Source organism: Xiphophorus couchianus, chromosome 1, assembly GCF_001444195.1.
Source record: "Xiphophorus couchianus chromosome 1, X_couchianus-1.0, whole genome shotgun sequence".
Lineage (NCBI taxonomy): Eukaryota > Metazoa > Chordata > Actinopteri > Cyprinodontiformes > Poeciliidae > Xiphophorus > Xiphophorus couchianus.
In genome coordinates, this window is record NC_040228.1 from 2,825,387 (window position 1) to 2,847,172 (window position 21,786).

At 37.8% G+C, this 21,786-nt stretch overlaps 1 long non-coding RNA gene across 1 annotated transcript; it reads left to right on the forward strand.

The window, feature by feature from the left end:
- Window positions 1-8,685: 8,685 nt before the first annotated feature.
- LOC114148977 (uncharacterized) lies at window positions 8,686-12,941 on the forward strand. The gene is made up of 2 exons (XR_003596412.1): window positions 8,686-8,870; window positions 12,162-12,941. It is a non-coding gene; the product is annotated as an uncharacterized LOC114148977 (long non-coding RNA).
- Window positions 12,942-21,786: the final 8,845 nt, after the last annotated feature.

Genomic DNA, 21,786 nt, shown 5'->3' on the forward strand with positions numbered 1-21,786 from the left:
CTTCTGAAAGGCATTTAGTTGGACTGAATCTTATTCAGGGATATGAGAGCTAAACACAATCGCATGGCACACTTTTGGTTTTTGTTTTTTAGATTTTATTAGTAAAAAAATAGAAAGTCCAAAATCATTTTCCCTATACTTCACAATTCTGCACTACATTTTGTCTGTCTCTCACTTTTGGCTCCGTTGCTACAAAATAACCATGAAAACTGATTTCAGATATTTGTTCTAGCTCAGTGGTGCCCAAAGTGGGTCCTGGAGGGCCGACATCCTGCATGCTTCCGTTCTCTCTCTGGTGGTAGTAACAACCTCCTCAGCAGGTCAGTGTTCTTCTTAGGCCTCTAATGAGCCATCATTTGATCCAGGTGTGTTAAATCAGGGAGAGAACTAAAACATGCAGGATGCCGGCCCCCCAGGACCCACTTCGGGCACCACTGTTCCAGCTAAACGTTTTGTTATGAAAGCTAACAAAATTAAGCTTAAATGTATTTTGTATTTTCAGATTTTGGAACAAAATGAGCCATCTGTTCCAAAAGGGGGGAAAAAAAACACTGTAAAATGAAGTGAACTTTTTCTATCAGTATGGAAAATGAAGACACAAAACAAAGTTTGTTCTTTTTAAAAGCCTGTTGCAGATTTTATATAAAAACTTCAGAGCATAAGAGCAACCAAGAGCAGATGTCATTATATGAACTGAAACTATTGACAAAACAAAAACTGAAACTGAGAAAGCATTTTTTGTTAACTTGAATAAATAACATTAATTATTGGGGGAAAACTACAACTAACTGGAACTATTGTGCACATATAAAACTAAGTAAAACATACTGAAATTACAAATATCCTTCAATTTTGTGTTTACAAATCTATTTATTAGTCTTTCATACTGATGTGAATTATTTTTTTTCCATACAAGCAGCTTACATCAGCTGTCAGCAAACTACAGAACTCCATAATCTTCCTGGCGGCGCAAAAGTTGGAAGAAAACTCCAGTCAGTTGGTTGTTCAACAGTAATTGAATATATTTTTTGAAAATGGTTTCTTCTGTTGAGTATTCATTACCCAATTTACTTAAACACCAGAATGAAAAAACTAAAACTACTGCTGTATCTAATAAAAACTAACAAATACTCTCTAAAACTAATTAAAACCAATGGAATTAGACAAACAAAAAGTCAAAAAGAAATAACAGAACCATAATGAAAAAGCCCAAACTATTATAACCTGGCCAAGATTATTCATAAGAACCTATTTAGTCCCAAATGTAACAAGGTTGCTCAGTTGTTGACCATTATTCACACATGAACTTGTGTCTGTTGATGGAAGAAACTTTGTGATTCTGTCGTGATCCTTTTTATGATGGCAAATTTTCATATTAATGTGTGAGCAATAATCTATTAATAGATTATTATTAATATTAACTTCAAGAAAAAAAAACCCTAAAACAATTGTCTCAATCCATAACCAAATAAACCACAAGAGGTTGCAGAGCCGTTTGATCAGATCAAATCCTAACAGCAACGTTTGTGGACTGCATGGAAACAAAAGTATAAAGTTTTGAAGGCGTGTGAATATTTTTGAGTCAGTTTACACTTCACAACAGTTTCCCCCAAACTGCCACTATGACAGGCTACCTTCACAAAAACCAACTCGAGTTTCCGTCCGTGTCGCAACGACGGACTTCATTTTGTTGTCAACAAACGAGCGCGACGTGTCTTGTTATTTTTTTGTTTGTTTGTTTTGTTTTATTTGGTTTTTTGGGGGGTTCTCTTCACGCTCTCCTACGCAGCACCCGTACTTTTTCAAACCGGTGCAGAAATAAAGTCCTCATCCGCTTTCACACAGCGCCGTGGATGCGAAGGGGCGAAGCGCACCTGCTTTGAAGCGGAGCGTGCTCCTCCGCTGCCTCTCTGAAACCATGATTCCTCACTGCAGGCCTATTTCAGGCACATCAAAGGATCAACTAGCCTAAGTGCTCGTGCCACAGCAAGAGGGGTACACACTGCACACCGTATTTGGAGACTCCCGTCACTTCTCTCTCTGTGTGCGTGGGCGCGCGCGTGTGTGTGTGACACAGAGACGGCGCCTCGAGGAATCTCAGTAACGTGAAGCAATGGCGCCATCCAATGGACGGTAAAAGTACTGACCACTAGGATGATGAGGTATGAATAAAAAAATAAGTCACCACTTTTGTTGGAAATGTGATATTGGAAACAGATAAGAGAAAATCAGATTCTTGTTTTGATTCTTTGGGGTTTCAATAGTCTACTATGTCTTATACCCTAATATTGACCTCTGACCTGTAAAAAAAAAAAAAGGGAGAAAAACTCTTACAGGAGTCACGTTGTTAATATTTTTTGTTGACTGAAGAAAGCGACCCTGAGTCATCTCAACCTGTGATTTTTCTGTGATAGGATGAAAAACATCCTCCAGCAGCAGATGCTGTTGGAGGAAGGCCAGAGAGAGAGAAAGATGTATCTGTTGCTAAGCAACCACTTTGACTCTTTATTTTGTTGTTGCAGGGCCACTAACTAGATTTTTTTATTATTATTTTTTTAGTCAAGGTTGCATCAGAGCGGTTTGATTTCTCCGCAGTGCTGGAAAACACGCAGAAATCAAAGGAGAGAGCTTTTATTATCGACGCGGCGCCGTTAGTTCTCATTAACAAACATACAGGAGGGGGAGGAGAGGAAGGGGCTTGAGGTGGGGGAGGGGGTTCAGACGGCGTTTGGCATCACAAAGAACATGTTGAAATGGAAAGCAATAGGAGGTGCTGCTTTCATCGCAAAAGTCGGTCATTAAAATTTGATGCGGCTCGCAGGCAGCTCCATCAGCAGCCTAAACATGTCGGGAAGATGTCTGGAAACCCGCAAAATCTGTTTTCTTATGAAAATATAGGTTTTTTTATGTTTCCTACTGTTAATTATGTCAAATCTGGACAAATTATTGGCATATGTTGTGCTTATGTTTGACCTACCCACTCTGAAGGTGTCTCTGAGGCTGAGGAGTGTTTGAGTCAGGAAAACTCAAGGTGGGGAAAAGATCCAAAAAGCAGAGCTTGACTGAAGAGAATCACATTTTCAATTTAATAAAAAAAAAAAGCATTTTAAAACAGCAGCTATAGAACTGAGCTTTTTACTAATTTAGATTGTCTTTAAGCTTTAAGTATGCAGCAGCTACACAGCTAAATCTATAAAGTGTGTCCACAACTGATGCTTCTCCACAGCTTTGACTGTAAAGGCGATGTGAAGCGTTACAGCAGCTTCACATCGCTGCTGCTCAAAGTGTAAACACTCCCGTTAAAATGCCAGCATTTGCAAGACTTTGCTAAATTATTTAAGGAGTTTTCCCAACTTTAAAGTGCTCTGTCCACTTCTACCGAAAAACAATTTGTTGAATGGTGAAATGTAAGAAAAAAGTTTTCATAACTTGGTTGTCTACTTTTCATACTTCAACTATAACATTGTTGAAGTATATTTTGGTTTAACGGCTTCAAAGAGAGTTGTAGAGAATTTGAGAACGCGTGGGACTGAACTTCTCTAAAATGGTTTGGAAGGAGTTTTTGAACACAAAAGCAGCCAATCCAGGAGTTCCAATTTCTTTTGCTCTGTGCCCACAAGACCCAAGACAAAGGAGAGGGAACATTCAGCGCTAGTGTCTGGATGGTTCCCAATGTGCATAACAGTGTAATATTTGGTGTTTGAATGATTAAAATAGGATGTTATAAGTGTTTATAGAAGGGGTCCCAAGTATTTGCGGATAGAAGGATTTTTGGTCCTACTTGTTGTTGTGTAACTGTTATAATGCATAACCATGGGAACAAAGTTCTGCTTTTACAACTGGGAACAATTAATCAAAACCTCAAGCAATACCTGAACTACAACCCCAAACTGTAGAGGAGTTCAATTTGTGAAGTTCAAATCGAGGAACAATCTTCTGTCAGACGTTTCTTTAAATGAGTTGCAACAACATTTCATTTTCCCTTCAGACAAGTAAAGTATTCTTGAATTGAATGTGAACTGAATGACACTGTCTAGGGAGCTACCTAAAACTTCAAATTGTTCAGATTAAAATACTGACTTCTCTAAAGCCCTCAAGCACAAGGTCAAGTCCCAGGACGTATGATTTGTTTGTCTCTACCCAGCCTTGTGACGCTTGCTTCCACTCTGTTTCCCTCTCAATTTCTGCTCTGCAATCAAAACCTACATCCCTCACGGTAAAAACGGTGAATATTGCCCGGTCCATTTATGCCTTTTTTTACTCACATCCCCCGTGTTTCCCCCTGTGACAGCCACTTCCAGACCAAAATAAGTCCCAGCGCAGAAAAACACCACTCGACAAATGAATGTAATCTAGCCGCAGCAAAATGCTACATAACAACAGTCAATACAATTTAACACAAAACGATTCGCAGACGTCTCGCAGATGGAGGGCTGTGACATTCTATTTGCCGAGCATGTATGTATTAAATTTTCATTCTTAGCGTTTTGTTGTTTGTGACAGGGCCGGTGGCGGGGAATAATTCTCCTGCTTCGAACCAAAAGAGACAAATAGTTTTTGGCAAGTTGCTAATAGAGTGCAACGCACAGTTTCAAGTCACGACAAACGTCTTTATTTGCCGTTGAAAGGAGACAGACTTTCATTACGGATACATGAGGGAGAGATCAAGCTTGTCAAGAAGTCGGGATGGAGCGGAGGAATATAAAACCGCTCACATAAAGGGACAACGCTAAATAAAAAGAAAAAGGACTTGAATCAAACGGATGGCTTTTGAACCTGGTAGGAAGTTGGAGGAAAAGGAAGGGGAGGAATCTTCCCACCTGGGTTTTCCTGTCTTCCATGATTGACACTTTCTTTGACTGCCTTTTGAAGACTTGACACATTATTTTCTCTGAATGGCTGACTGTGTGATGATCCAGTTGTGAAGACCTCCCACCTGTCAAAAATGCTGCCTTTTTTTACCCTCTTCTTCTCCCTGCTGCACAAAGAATTGAATCCCTGAGAACCGTTTCTCTTCACGCTCTCCTACGCAGCACCCGTACTTTTTCAAACCGGTGCAGAAATAAAGGATACCGGGAAGCAAAAACATGAAAAAGTGTTAGTGAGCAAACTGAGCAAAGATGCATCAACACAAAGGAAAACAGGCATTTTATGAATCTGAGCACAAGTGTGAACAAGCTATACATAAATTCTGAGGGACATTAAATATTTCATGATTCTCATCTCCCTTCACTGCTCTATTTGGTCTTTCTCCCATTGAAGTAGTATAATTTCAACCAGGCCAATCAGTGAACAGAAGGAGAAGTTGTGAACGATGACGTTGATTTTTCTGCGGTCTGCCTGTAGTTTTAGTTTTACCAGGAAGTGATCAAACCCGTTCAGTCCATGTTGGTCACGTTTCCAAATATTGAGTTCAAATGAAGAGTGGACTCGTTCGGATCAGCTCGACTCTCTTTGCAGTGGAAGATGGTTGTTTACAGCGCAGGCAATTTCCAGTAAGCTTCATAGCATTGAACTGGCACATTACACGGCTAAACGTTAGCGAATGCGTAAAATGTCAAACTTAAGTAGAGTCGTTTCTCGATAGTCGAGGATCCAGACCCTCTGTGTATAAAACAGGCTGGTTTGTACTCGGCCCTGTGTTGGACTTCAATTTGTCTTCAAAACTACCTTAACTATTCATGACTTTAATTCCTGCTAGCTGTAGCCTTTAGAAGAGGGTTACACTGGGTGTGTCCATATTCAAGTGCTGCATCATTCAAAGGCCAATTACGTCACAATAATAAAGCAACGAAAACTGTTCAGATTCGTAGACTTCTGTAAATCCATCCTCCTTTTGTCCAAAGTTGAAGAACAACTGGTGTATCTTTCACAGCCCACCTTATTCTGGCTGATGAAGCAGGAAAGATTTCAGTTTTAAATGGAAGCATAAATCTGGCAGTAGAAAAATGAACATCTTAAAGCAGCTGTAGTTTGACCTTGTGTCATTTGCATTGATGTTTTTTAAGAATGTTTATCATTATTGTTATATAATAATAATAATAATAATAATAGTGCCTTTTATTGTATTATTATTATTATTATTTTATTTTTATTTTTTTAATCTGTATTTTAATTGTGCAAAATAAACTAATCTATTTATATGTTGTTCTAAATCAGATTTTTCTTTCTGATTAAGTTAAAATCATAAAGTGAATTAATTTTAATAATTAGAACAGCAAATGTACACCACGTGAAAAAGATAGTAGTGTTATCATTATTGGCTTATTGGCTTTTTAAAATGTTTTCCCCTCTGATGGTAGTTTTCATTTTGATCAGCAGAGGTCATGCTTTACCCTCCTTCTCTGGCTCTTGCTGCCCTACCATTATCTACCATTATCTACCATTATCTTTTCACACATAAATTCAGCGTTTTATATCTGTAATATGATCATCTGCTTAGCCCATAACCTCTGGGACTGTCATCAGTTTGTCTTCTGAAAACTATTGTCAATATTCCCTTTTAAACAGCATCTGTGTGTATAATGGATATTTGCACATAAAAAATAAACACAGTGTAGGGTTTTTTCCTTTTTTCCTAAACCTGATAGATGATTTATTTTGTGTACACACACACACAAGCACACACACATAAAGCTAAGGCTTTTTAAGAGTAACCAGACATCCTGGAATAAAAAGACTCACATTATTGGGACTCAGACTAAAGATCTCCTCTAAAAGATGCATGATTACCACTTTCACCTAAAGAAAAAGTAAAGATGAAGCATGTAGAGGCACAAGGGTAGATCACAACCCACAACCCTCGCAGGTTCAAGTCCTGGCCTGACGACATCTACCGCATGTCTTTCCCCTCATTACCCACTTTCCTGTCTGACCACTTTCAAATAAAGATACTAGAGCCAAGAAACCTTTTAAAAAAAGATGAAGCATAAGATGTGGGCTGCATTCAATGTTTATTTTCCCCTACAACTCAAAAGCTTGACATCAGTTGAAGGGAAGTTGCCATAGAAAACTGTAGAAATCTGCATGCGCGGTTGCTTAATTGCGCGTTGCAGGAGTTGTGGAAGTCACGGACCACTGGCAGCTCCGCTGGCTGCTGAGTTCGCCTAATGTGGGACAGATGTGTTCAAAAGCTTGTCTGGCCGTTCAGGCACAATGGATCATGTTGCACAATAAGTTCAACTCAAACTGAGAAAATATTAAGTGCCAGTTGTTGTTTGGCAAAAGTCGTACACCAGCTGTATGTTTTTGGGCTCCACTCTACCCCCCCTGTTTTCCCTAGAATTGTTTGGATTTTCTCCTGGCGGGCGAGAAGCAAAAACCCGAAGAGATGTTTATCGGTAAGAGAAAGTGGCAGATGGAAGTGTGGACAGATCCTGAAGGGCCGAGCGGTGGCCAGATGCATAAACAATGCGAACACACAAAAGCCATGCGGACCCCTTCTCCTGCACACAAACCGGTGTTGATATAGGAGGGAGACAGAGAGACGCTGTGTGCACCTCACAGGCTTCACAGCAGGCGTACACACACTTTTAAACCGCTTAAGCCCAATCTGATGAAACTGAAACAAAGAAACCAGAAAGGAAAGTTGGAAGAAATGTACAAATAACCCCAAAGCAGACAATTTCTCTGAGCCTCGATCTCATTTTCAGAGTTAGCTTTTTTTAAATTGACTTTATAACAGATTATACACCAAGCTTTGAAGTTCTGCACTGGGAATCTACCAAGTATCCACTAAAGCATGGGTCAGCAACCTTTACAATCCAAAGAGACATTTTTGTCCTTTTTTCTTGAAACATGACTTATCATGTGTCTTATAGTACATGTAGTCAATGTGGATATAGTTGTATTTATTTTTTCCTTTTTTTATGATATTCTTTTGTATGATGTTTTAATATTTTCTGGACAGGTGGTTGTTGAAAATGAAAATGTGTTCTCAATCAACTTACCTGGGTAATTAAAGGTAAAATAAAATAAAGTCCTATGCCTCTATGAATATTTTGTTGTCTAGAGGAAAACATTTGCATATCCCTTACCCTACCTCCACTTTATGAACACCATCCATCCATCCATCCATCCATCCCTAACCCTAGTGGGGTCATGATGGTGGCAGGTGCCTGTCTCCAGCGGTCAACAGGCGAGAGGCAGGGTCACCATGGAGAGGTTGCCAGTCACTTCATGAACATCGACTATATAAATAAATTAATAAGAATAATGATAAGTAATTTAAAGAATTAAAAATGTATTCCTAATTTCAGATTATAAAACTTTAAAAGGTAGACAATATCATTTATGCATTTATTTTACATATTATCGCACACAACACGTTCTGTTTGCTGATTGGCCAGGATGAAATTCAAATGGAGAAATCAAGCGCAATGGGAGAAAACCCAGAGGGAGGACTGAAGAAAAATGAGAGTCAAGTGGAATTGCGTAAGAAGGCAAAGGCCTGGCTGTATTCAGTAATTCCTGTAAATATATGTGAAACTTTGCACTCTGCAGGCACTCTGTTGAGATTTTTTTATATGAAAAGTCAAGGACTACAATTTGAAATTAGCTGGGTGTGAGCTGGGTTTAGAGACAGACTTGTTTTAACCCACTGATAATATGTTGTTGCAATAGTAATCCTCCTCAGGATTTTACTCAGTCCTCTAAATATGTGGCAGACCACTAAATGTTCTTGGAAGAGCATTCTGGTGCGACTTCAGGAGGATAAATTGTTTTTTACACGTCGTTCCTGGTTTCTGTCACAGGATGTTAGATGGTGTTAGTACGGGTTTGGGCTTCCAAGAAGCTGTTTTTCTTCAGTGTTGTGAGGATCTGGGCTCAGCTGTGGACGGAACCCAAACAATGCAAACGGCATCCAAAAGGTAGCTGCAGACCAGAAGTCTAATTTCCCTTTAATCTGGTCTTGTTGTGGTATAAGATGTATTTTTTTGTAGGGACTGGTTGTTTAAAAAAATAGTGTGTCATCAAGGTTTTCATAAAATATGCGTTGAAAATGCTTATTTCTGCCTCCATACACAGTTAGATTGAAGAATATTGAGGGCTTGTTTGTTTGTTTGTTTGTTTGTTTTGCATCTGGAGACCACATGGATTTGTGGTCTGGACTCTGCAGTTGTTTCATCTTGGCGAGAACTTTTTAATAGCCATCAGAAGTCTCATGCTTTTCCCTAAAGAGACACAAAACGCAGGGATAATTAGACTCAATCTAAAGCCTTTACTGAACAAACCCTGTGTGTGGCCAGGATGAAACTCTTTTTAAGATGCCACATACAGGAAATAGATGGTCGCTCAAATTCTCAGCTGGCACAGAACACACAGCTGTCTGTAGTTTCACTTTGGAAAACTGCAATTCCTTATTTCTGACTCTGCCTGTCTGTCTGTCACTTTTTTTTAATGACTTTCCATTCTTCCCAGTTGCAATCTTCCTGTCTGGTTTTTTGATGTGTGAACAGTGCCTCCTGGTGGCGCTTTTTGAATATTGCGTGATCAATTCCACACAAATCTGTTGTTTTGCATTTTCTCCGTGAAACTCATATATCATCACCTTCCTGGAATAATGGGCTGTCGTTTTTTACCAAAAATGACCCCCCACCCCCTCGCCCCCTCCAAAAAAAAAAATCACATCATTTCAGTCAAAAGATGATTTTGGGGGAGGAGGGGAGGGAAATCATATTTGGCAAAAAATGATTTAGGCCTTTTATTTGGAAGGTGACATTATTATGCATTCAATACACCTAGAGGGGAATATTTAAAACCTTCATTTTTTTGTAATTTTGATGAAATATGATTGAAAACCAATAATTCAATGTCTCAGAATATTAGGAAACTGTTGAAATGTTACTGGGAACTCAATAAATAGGTAATTATCTCAAAACACCTGAAAACATTCCCTGAGCCTTTAGATTGGCTCTCTGGATGAGAAATGAACACACCATTCACCACCATTTCTTTTGAAATGTCTTATTTTATTGATCTAATGTAATATTTTAATTGTCAGCAATATGGGATTTTAGATTTCAATAACAATTATTATTATTAATACTAATAATAATCTGATTAGTAATAATCAAAATTAAAAGAACTAAATGTTCTTTTGAAATGTTCTTAAGGAGAATCTATGCATCTCTCTTTTTTAAAGTGAGTGAAAAAAAACTGAACTTCTTCATGATATGAAAATGATATTGACATTTATAAACAGAGAGATCGATAATCCTAAAGAGCAGATTTAATTTGAATGTGTGAAATTCATCATGTAGCATTCCTAATGGACCACCAGGAGGCGCTGTAGATACACCACAACAAAAATTAGGCTGGGGACTAATATGTTTTAAAACACACAAGCCGACTGTGAGAAATCATGAATTGCTGTTTTCCAAAGTGAATCTCCTCTTCACTTTGGAAGAGTTGAGTGTAAATTCACTTTTCAAAAGTTTTCAGTCACTTTTCTTTGCATACGCATGACGTCTAATGATATCACGTTTCTTATAAAAACTGGCTGAATGGGTTCTGTACACAATTTAGGAGTGTGTTTACAAGGAATACCTGAGGAGAGGATTTGTGAGGTCAGACACTGATGTTGGACGACAAACGATGGGTCATGGTTTCCTGTCCAATTCAATGTCTCTGTAGTATAGAACCATCAAGAACTAAAAGTTCTGTGTTTTTTTATTTATGTATTTTTTTTATACAAATCTCTTCTTCGTAGTAATGCTTCACACCTCACCTTATTAAACTGCACTAGTGGTGCTCAAAGTGGGTCCCGGAGGGCCGGCATCCTGCATGATTTAGTTCTCTCCCTTTTGGTAGTAAAAACCTCCTGAGAAGATGGCTTCTAATGAGCCATCATTTGATCCAGGTGTGTTAAACCAGGGAGAGAACTAAAACATGCAGGATGCCGGCCCTCCAGGACCCACTTTGGGCACCACTGAACTAAACCTTTAATTTATCAAAAAGAATGAATGAATTTTGATTCATTATTCCGATTATTTCAATTTGTCTGGAATTGAAGTGTATTTATAGAGCACTATTTCTACAACCCAGCTTTACAGAGCTTAAAACCAGAAGTTAGACATAAAACCACTAAAGAAACAAATATCAAAAATTATGAAACCAAAATAACAAATAGATTTTGCTACGTTTGGAAACATTTAGTCCTCTCAACTTCGCCTAAGTTAATTTTTATGTATAAATTCTTAAGTGCTAAATCACTTGGCTGTTTTGTAAGGTTTCAGTTGAATACATTTTCAAATCTGTGTTAAAGTTTTGGTTATCAACTTCAGAATTATTCAAGAAGTTAAATGTTTTCCTGCTCTTATTTTGAAGTCTGTTCATGCAGCAGTGCTGCTTCCTCCACTCAAGTTCCCTCCCTTTATTTCTAACAAGAAACAGGAACAAATAAAACACAGACAGCAAAAGAATAAGACATTAACAAAAATACAATACTTATGGGCATTATAGGGCATTATAGAGTATATAAGTTTTAATGTAATATAAATTAAATTAGCATGATCCATGCTGGTTGAATCGTCCTCCTCAAGGACAAGTTTGATATTTTGCTTTTATTTTATTTTATTTTTAATATCTGACTCTAGCTATAAAATCAGACAGCCATGATACCCAGGGCTTTTATGAACAAAGCTATGGAAATAAAATAAAAATAATATTTTTTGTTTCAATTATTTACAGTTTAAACAATTTAAACAGCTTAAACAATGTTTAATGCAGGGAAATCTAAACAGTATTTTTCTTATTGTGATAGCTGGTTATGATAGTAACCCACTTCTTGGTGTAAGACAGATGTTGGTTTGTAGAAGACATCAGGTACAGAATGTGTTAGCCTTCCTCAGCTGGTTTTCATTGATTATATTCTGTATTGCATAGTTATTTCATTTCATTAGCTAACTTTCTGTCTGTTGCACACTGAACCAATAAGGAGTTGGCTAGTTTGAATGACCTGTTGCAAAACAACAGTTGACAGTTGGGATCTAACGCAACACCATGGAAATTTAGAGCAGGACATTTCCAAATGGGCTGGATCCCTTTCTTAAGTAGCAATGCCATTTATTATTTTTTTAGGGGGAAAACTGAAAAATGTGAGATTTTCCGAAAAACAAACCGGGTTTCTCTGGAGTGATGCTCAGCGCTCTCTCACCCAGCAGGCGGTTCTCTGCGGAGAGTGAGACAGATGGCAGTGTGGACGGATCCTGAAGGGCCGACCAGTTGTCTGGTGGCCATATGGACTCAGTCCTCTTTCACTTCTGCTGCTCATCTCTAACAACAAACAGCAGCCTGTTGTCATTAGCTGCTACCCAACCCAACTAAACCCAAAGCAAATGTTGCAAATGTGAACATTTTCATTCCCGCTCTGGATAATGACAGGGATTCATTCAGGGCTGCAGCGCACATGTGAAACAAATGCGATATGGTTAACTGCAGATAAAGGACTAAGGACTTCTCTTTCTCTACTGTGTGGACACAGTAGAGAAAGAGAAGTCAGGGCTATTGAGGAGTGAGGAGTGTCAGGACTATTACAATAATACGCAATAATGTGACTCAACTTCTTCATGCTGTAATACTTAAGTTGAATATGATATAAAAAAAAAAGCTATGATATTTCTGCAGGAGTTTTTGTTTTACTTAACCCAGGGGGGCCCAAAGCGCAGCCCAACGGCCACAACTGGCTCATTTTCTGCTATATTTAGTTAATTACTTGTTTCATTTTACTTGAGGTAAAATTTAACATTAATGACTGTTAATATAGCATTTGACACTAATGACATTTAATGACATTTTCATAACTGTTGCTAATTGTTTCAATTTACTTGAGGTAAGAGATAATATTAATGACACTGTAATAACACTTAATGAAATCTTCATAACTGGTGCTATTTGTTCCACTTGATGTAAGAAGAATTATTAATGACTCTGTTATTAAATCATTTGAAAGTGTAATAAAGCTACTTGTTGGTCCTACTTGTTCCGCTTTATTTCATGTTGGGGGAAATATTAATTACTGTTTTGTTAAATCTTTTAACAGTGTAATAATACTTAATGACATTATTATGACTACTATTATGACATGATGATTCTTGGTTAATGTACAGTTGTCATAAGAAAGACATTTTGAATAATGTCAACTTTGTATTAAAAGTGTCATGATTTACCAAATTACATTTTATGACAACAGTCATAAATATTCATGAAGACTTACTCATGTTTATGACAGTGTCATGACAGTCTTATTCACAACCCGTCAAATAAAGTGTTACCAAAAGTTGTGATGCACTGATTTAAGCTTTCTGGAGATTTTTCCTTAAAAGACAAAGCAGACTAATTATGACTCAGTTCTGGTCAAATAAAAAAAATCAGCACCATAGTAGAATTTAACAGTAAAATCTTAAAAATAATAATGAAAGAGCAGTTTCCACACAGACAGGGTCCACTTTTTACAGATTATATGTACTGTGATACATTTTTCCCCTCATATTTTTGATGTCGGGGCGCATCCAGCTTTGCATCTGTTTCATATAAACTGTGCTAAAAGGCTTTAGTGGGGGGAGAGGAGGGAACTGCTGTGGACCAAGTGCCACATGACTAAAGTTGTATACTTTGGGAATATTTCAAGTGGTTGCATTGTGGTTTGACAACCCATTTGCAGTAGATCCAGGGTGCTCCCACCTTCCTCCAGCTGGACCCGAAGCAGAAAACACTAAAGTTTCCAGAAGGGAAAACCAGAAGCAAGTCTCTGTCGCAGAATCCAACATTTTAGAAGAAAAGAAAAATATCAGATTCGACAAGAATCCATAGGATCAGGGTGGATGACGGTCCAGTCGTCAGGCCTGCACTCCACACTCTGTAAATATGAACATATTAAAGCTTTCGCAAACCAAATAAGCTCGTTTTAATGTTGTTGATGTGGCGTCTCAGAACACGACTGCTGCAACCCGAGGCTCTCATTTAAGCTAAACGACCCGGACCGTTATCTTCCACACAGCATGTGGAAATACTCGGAGGGGGGTTCTGATGGACTACTCCCATCTGTAGACCACCTAACTATGATGAAGAATAGTAATTACTGCCAAAGAGATCATCAAAGTTGCACAGATTTAGCCACTAAAGGCATCCCTGCGCTTTGGGACTCTGGTAAAAAGAATCGTGTTAAGTGAGTTTACAAATCAGCAGAACATAAATCACAGGCCGTCATGTTGCGCTGTCTGGTATATGACATTTAGTTTTCAGCTTGATGTAGGCAGGAGTCGTAAAAAAGGGTTTTAGCTAAGCTTATCTTCACATGTATCAATGACAATTAAGCCCGAAATTATAAATCTTTTGATGTTATCAACATGTTTCTTCAAACTAAGGAGACACTTGATTTGTAGATAATCTGAGTATTAAGCTGAAGAGCAGGGTGATGGCAAACACACCTTACCACTTTACCAAAGACTGAAAGTTGATCACCAAACACAAAGCTCTGAAACATTGGTGAAAACATGCAAAACGCTGGCCAGCAATAATGAAGCCTAGGCACAAATTCAAACTGGAAGACTCTTTTATCCCCACCGGGACCCGTTAATTGAAGCGACCTGCCCACAATCGTCGACCTATCAACGCCGGACCAAGCCACGTTACGTCCAATCATCGACCAAGTCCCAGCTGATAAGGACCTTCATTCATGGTGTCCTTCGCTCTCCAGCCGAGCTCAACGCACCACCACCCCTTCTCCTCCATTCGCCCCGTCCTGAGGCCCGCACCCTTCTTCAACCTCCACCACCAGTGCCGGGCCCTGGGGGATGACGTTCCTAACAGCATCGGGGATGCTCATCTGAAGCCTATTGCTAACGCTGCGATAACCGTTATCCCCAGCCGGGGCCCGAGCACCAAAGACTTTAAATTCTGTTTGTCAATAAACTCTTCTAATTGTCTTCTCATCTCCGTCTGAGTCTCTCCAGATTGAAATAAGAGTTTGACTGTTATAATGCTAATGGAGTGGATAAAATACACTTTGATAGGAAAGAATTTGAATTTTTATGATTATTTTACATTGTTTTATGGGGAGAGGGAGTATTATATAGTTTCCAGTCACATAGTGCAATTGTATAAGACAGACAACTAACTATGTTATCTTCAGTTGTTAAAAAATGCTATCTACTGTATATCAAAAATAATGTAAAAGAAATTTGACTTTGCATGAAATTGGCCTCTGTCTCTTTAAGAACCTCCTACTCTTTCCGACACGCCCCCTTTAGTACACCATCACTGCAGTGCTTCTCAATGCCATCTGTCATTATAGCACTAATATGTATTAATGTCTATGAGTTACAACTGTTTAATTATTAACATTTTTTGCTCATATTTTAGCTTAGACTTGGCAAAGAAAACAAGATTTAGTCATAGAAAGGCATACAGAGACATCTTCTTCAGTGAAACCTATTAAACAAAGAAATACTAAATAAATAAATGAAAAAAATACATAAATAATAGTTGGATTTTTTTTGCTGTGCTCTCCCCCTAAAGTTTTTACTGGTCTGGTTTGGCTGTGAACATTTTCTGGGAGCACCAGTGAGTTCAGGTCTGAGTATGTATATATATATATATATAGAGAGAGAGAGTATATTATAATCACAACATTGTGTGTAAGATTGCTTATCTTTGAACTAGGTCCAGAATTAAAAACTTCTTCATGAGTTTCATATATTTTTTCATTGGTTTTAGCTGTTAAATCTAATGTTCAATAAAAAAAACAAGGTCATGGAAATAAATGTTATAAACAGTAATATGAGAAGACCTCAGTTCTGTTGCAGTGCCATCATAACTATAAATCTTTATCTGCAACTATCAAATTCTGAAGTGGACCAGCGTCCAGAAGGCTTCTGCCATGCGGTGGTTCACTTTACAGTGCGTTCATGGCGCTTTATGTATTTCAGCAGCATTTTATTGTGAAGAGGTGGGAATAGTAAACCTCTGCATTGCAGCAGCTCTCTTCTTGGCATTAGGGCTTGTAAAAGTGTTGAGATAATATTTGGCAGAAGTGATTTGTTTGGGAAAGCTGTTAAATGTCAAACATTCGCCCAGATCCCACTAATGAAATTTGTCACAGCAGCATGGAGGCATTCTGAGCTGCAGTTTCTGCTCATGATCTCAGGATGGAGAACAATTCCCACGAGGGAGTCCAGTCAGGAACACGAGCGTGGCGCCAGCATCTGAAACAACTGCAGGTCCAACATTCACTAGGCTCTGTGTTCTTTAGTTTTGCCCTCTGACACATTTTCATAGAAATGTTTTTCAGTTTGTTGCTAAATCTTTAAAGCTGCAGTATGTAACGTTTATAAAAAATATGTTGTTTACAGGTTTGTAAAAACTGTCATTATGTCGTGACAGTGGAATATGAGGTAGATAAACTGAAAAAAATCAATCTCCTCTGCCTTCTCCCAGTGCTAACAGGAAACAACCAATCAGAACCAGGACGAGAATTTCAGTCCTGTCAATCATCCTCCTGTACACGCTGCTCTCAGTTGATCTGTAACTGATTACTGTGTTATATGTTATACTGTAATGTACTGTTACTGTACATGTACTGTAACTGTAGTAATACTTTTATAACAAATTTATGTCAGATCATGATTTCTTGGTTAATGTCAAGTTGTCATAACAAAGACATTTTGAATAATGTCAACTTTGTATTAAAAGTGTCATGATTTACTGAATGACACTCATAAATATTCATGAAGACTTACTCATGTTCATGACAGGTGTTATGTCATGTTTATGACAGTGTCATGGCAGTCTTATTCACAACCTGTCAAATAAAGTGTTGCCAGTATAAATAATAGAACGGTTGCTCTCGAAGAGATATAACAGTGGAAAAAATTGTGAAATCTACAATCCATAAAAATGGTGAAGAGAAAACAGAAAACACAAAAGATAATAAAAAGGAAAAGCAGTTACATAAGCAGTGGCGCCACCAAGTGGGCGCCCCATCAACTGAAGTTTATTCATTTTGTTTTGAACACCAGGTTCTGGACCAGGCCTTTGTTAAGTTTCGTTTTAATGAAGGAAATCCAAGACTTTTATTAGATCTTCATAGGTGGCTCATTCTTAAAAACGATCAGGTTCCATGACAGAAAAGGCAACGTCTTTAGTTTTATACCTTAAAAACACATCAAGGAGATGAAAACAGTGTGTTAGTTCCACCGTCATTTCCTGGTTGATGTTCTTAATAGATACTCCATTTATGCAATTCATTATCAAGTTAAATAGTCTGGACACTAATCAGAACAATATGTTTTGAGGAAGCCATCTAGTCTCTCCGCCTGCTGGTGCAGAGAAAGGCAAATTAGTCAGTCAGTTGTCCACTGAAGTTCTGTCCACTCTGACCCAACTGGCTGGATTTAATTAAACCAGTGAGTCACTGCTACTTTTTTGCATGTTTCTGTTCTCTTAAACTAGCACTGAGAAAAGTATTCACACCCCTTTCCAGGCATCTAGACCCAATTCCTGAATGATCATTTTTCTACCTCAGGACCTTTAGGAAGTAACCTCTTCTTGGAATGAGTTTGCTGGTTAAATAGCCAAAGATTAGGGATACACCGATCCACTCTTTTCACTTCCTATATGTTACTGATATCTGAGGTTTAGAATCGGCCAATACTGATATAATACAGAAAAACAGAACAGAATTCACTAAAAACTTCTCTCTTTTTTTTTTACAAGTTTATTTAATAACTCTGCACCAGTACAGCACACTTAAATACACCAACAGCTTCACAAGCTTGGTCAAACATGAGCTTTAATTTGTTCAGTTAGTTAGGAGTCTAGCAGCCAATGTAAAATAATAAACAAAGACACTGAAACTATGCTTAACATGTAAAAATAACCTGGAACAAATCTTCTTAAAAATGGTTCAGAAAGTGCAATTAGGAATTCTAAATATAATGTAAAATAAATAATAAAGCATGATGTCACTCAGACCACAAAGCAGAATTAGACTGAATAGATCTGCACTTATGGATTGGGTACGTTGTCACCAATACCCAATCTAGATTTGTTTTCAATATCGCGGCCGATACAGATATTGATATCGGATTGCTGTATCTCTACCAAAGATTGCAGTCACTGGAAACAAGAATGATACTTATCACAGTGTCTTTCTACCCTGGTCCTCAAGGCTCACTGCCCTGCATGTTTTGTTCATTCCCCTGCCTCAGCACACATGACTTGAACTGATGGCTGATTAACAGAGTTTTACTGATATCAGAATGGAGTTTAAAACGTGCAGGTCAATGGGCCCTGAGGATCAGGGTTGGGAAACATTTACTTATCAATATGTCTTCATCAGGTTGGGGAAATAAACCAGAAAGAGTGAAGTAGGTGATTTCAAACTGTGACATGTTGGCAGAAAACACAAGCAACCATGATATGGACTAATGTTTGATCAGAACCAAACATGGACTAATGTTTGATGATGAAATGCAGAAGCTGCCACCAGAGACACAGTCTTGTATTTTTTATATTCTTATACTAATACGATTAACTTGGTTCTTTTCATAGATCCATTGTCATCTTTGGCTTCACCACCACAACTCTGTGTGGTGTAAAAAGACAAAAGATGACACTGAAGCTATACACTACAGAAGTGACATTCTCAGTATGTAGGGGACTTCTACCATCTCTGACTTGAAATTCTGATTTGAGTGTTTCTTTTTTCTCGTTTTTAGTGAGAGGTGACAGTTACTGTTTTGTCATTTTGATGACGAGACCGAAGTGAAGACCTTTACAACAGAGGAAGTGGTTTGGTACTACAGAAGAAGAGCTGACTTGATCAAACACATGTTAGCAGATGACTACGATGGAAAATGTTTTCTTTCCTTCACTGTGACAGCGAAGAAAAGAAAGAAATCCTGTGCAAATTTAGAAGTAAATTAATACAAAACATTTTAGGTGAAAAACAGCAAGTATTGAAGTTTTAACATGCAGGATTAGTTGATATCATAATTCAGTGGCTATAACTACAATTCTCTGTATGCCAGCATGGACCTACATCCATTAAAGTAATAGAAAAACAAGTCATGTTAAGTTTAATTTCAACAACACTGCAGTTTTAAGTACTTTTCATCATATAAACATCACACAGTCACCAATAATGAAACAAGCAATAAATATTACATGTTGTGAAATGCCATCATCGAAATCATCAATACACATCAAATATGTTGGTCAATGTTTCATTTATTATGGTGCTAAAGCAGCTCTAACCAGGTGGATCTTAAGGCTTGATTTAAAGGAACTCAGTGTTTCGGCAGTTTTGCAGTTCTCTGCAAGTTTCTTACAGATTTGTGGTTCATAGAAGCTGAATGGTACTTCTCATTTTTCTTTCTGGTTCTGGCCAGACCTGAACCAGAAGACCTGAGAGGTCTGGAAGGTTACTATGACAGCAGCAGATGTATTTTGGTGCTAGGCTGTTCAGTGATTTATAAACTGTCTGATTTTTTAGGTAGACCTGTGAAGACACTGTTGCAGTAATCAATTGTGTAATAAAGATTACCACATGGATGAGTTTCTCTACATCTTGCTGAGACATTAGTCCTTTAATCCTAGAAATGTTCTTCAGGTGGTAGAAGACTGACTTTATAACTGTCTTCGAAAGGCCAGGTCTGGGAGAAGCTTTTAAAAAATTGAACTTTCTTAAAAAGAAACAAGAGTGTTAATAACATAACTTTCTCCTAAATAGTCTTTCACCCAGGGCGCTTTTGACAGCCTGTTGTACTTTCCAACAGACATTCTTGATGAAGACTTGTACTTCATTCAGACACAACTTTGCCCAGATGAGTAAATAATTTAAAACGCAAATAAGCTGCACATTAAAACTGCTGTTCAAAATCAGGAAAACAATGAGTTGGGGAAAACAAATATTTTATGCATCATTTAGTTTACTTATCATAAATACCATCAAAGTTGCATTTACTGCCACACCTATTTTCTACTACGCCAAAACAAGTTAACACAATTTACAGCAATTTACTTCAGAATGACTCACTCTAGTCTTGAGTCATACATTTAGAACAACCTCAGTGAAAGATCCAATTGTCCCTCAATTAGCTCACGGGCTTTTGAAAGTATGAGGATGAAAAAGCAGCAGTTTCCCACAGCACTGGCAGGCAAGGACATGATAATGCTTCCACTCCCTTTAGGCGGGTTGACATTGCCACCAGTTTGTACTTATATGAGCCCTATGGGTGGCCGGATAAATGCTAACACTGCCCCGGCGACCGCATGGTTTCTCCCTGTGCATCCTCCAGCTCTCGCTCTCATTTGCGAGTCTGAAATTTCTGTCAAGTGCCTCCAAGAAGTGCAGGACGCGGTGCGTGTTGGAGGTCTAATGATGGTGTTGTAGATCTAATGATGTGTGTAATTACAGCATTCTCAGATATGGCAGCATGCGTGCTCGCATTGCTCACATGCTGACATGGCACTTGCTCAGCGCCACGTCTTTAGACTTTAATCAGGTTCAGTCCTGCCCTGTAACTATCATGTGGGCTGAATTCCGAAGAAAAATACAGCATGTATCCTAAGGTTTGGTACAATATACTGCCTCTGTGTACATATGAATATATATTTCATGAATTTGATCATGAGACTCGTTTTCGATTATTGTTTAGGATCCCCATTAGCTGGACTTTACACTCACCTACTCTTCCTGGCCTGAATCATTGAAACACCTCATACAGTATAAATCATTCTAGTAAATGACAGACAACAGACTTAACATACTGTACATATAAATATACAATAATTAACCATTTTGGTTATAAGTATGTAACTCCTAAAGTCAAAAGCAACTTGAACTTAGGACTTAAAAACAAAACTGACTTCTGTTCAGCTTCAATTAAAGTTAATTATAGAGAGTTCCACTTTATCTCATTGCTCAGTAAGTAAAAGTGCATTTGAGAACATTTGTTTTTGCCCGAGTAATTTGAAAACATCGTTTTATTCAACTGCTTGTCTGGTGACAATATGCCTGTGAATTTAAATTGATATTTAACCGAGCAAACAAAAATGACATAGACTTTGGAATTTTAAACTTTACCATGTTGAGAATAGGAGTCAAGCTAAAGCTGTATTATGGACTTTTAGCCAGTATTTATGCTAGGTCAGATTTATTCTGCATCAAGGGATGTTTGCCCAAGTCTTTTCTTTTTCATTTGCCCATATTAGCTTATTCTTTAAGCAGGTATTAAACATACTTTCAGTTCAGACCACATTTCTGTATTGATATTTTTATTATGATTACTATAGGTATGTAATGTGTTCATCAACTGTAAGCAGGAACTGGAAATAGGGGTGGATGTTATAGACTTAGAATTTTATCACAATATTTTGTGGTACTGTTGTGATAACGATAATAAAAAGAAACTATTGCTTTTTTTTTACGTAACCGTATGGCTGTGACTTCATGGCACAACATTTATAGACCTAAATTGGAAAAACTTTTCCATTTAAGATGAACTACTTCAGGACACCGATTTCTGAAAACACACACAGTAACTACCTTCAATCATTTTCAAATTTACTAATTTACTCTTATGAAACATGGAGAAAATGGTACAAATGGCATTTCTGGTATTTTTTTAAATTCTAGATTATTAATTAAAATCTATCGAGACAATGAAAAATTTACATTTTTATCATGATGTCATTTTTCACGATTAATGATAAACAATACGATAAATGCCCACTCCATATCATCATACTAACAGGCCTACTGGCTTGGAAACATTAATTATA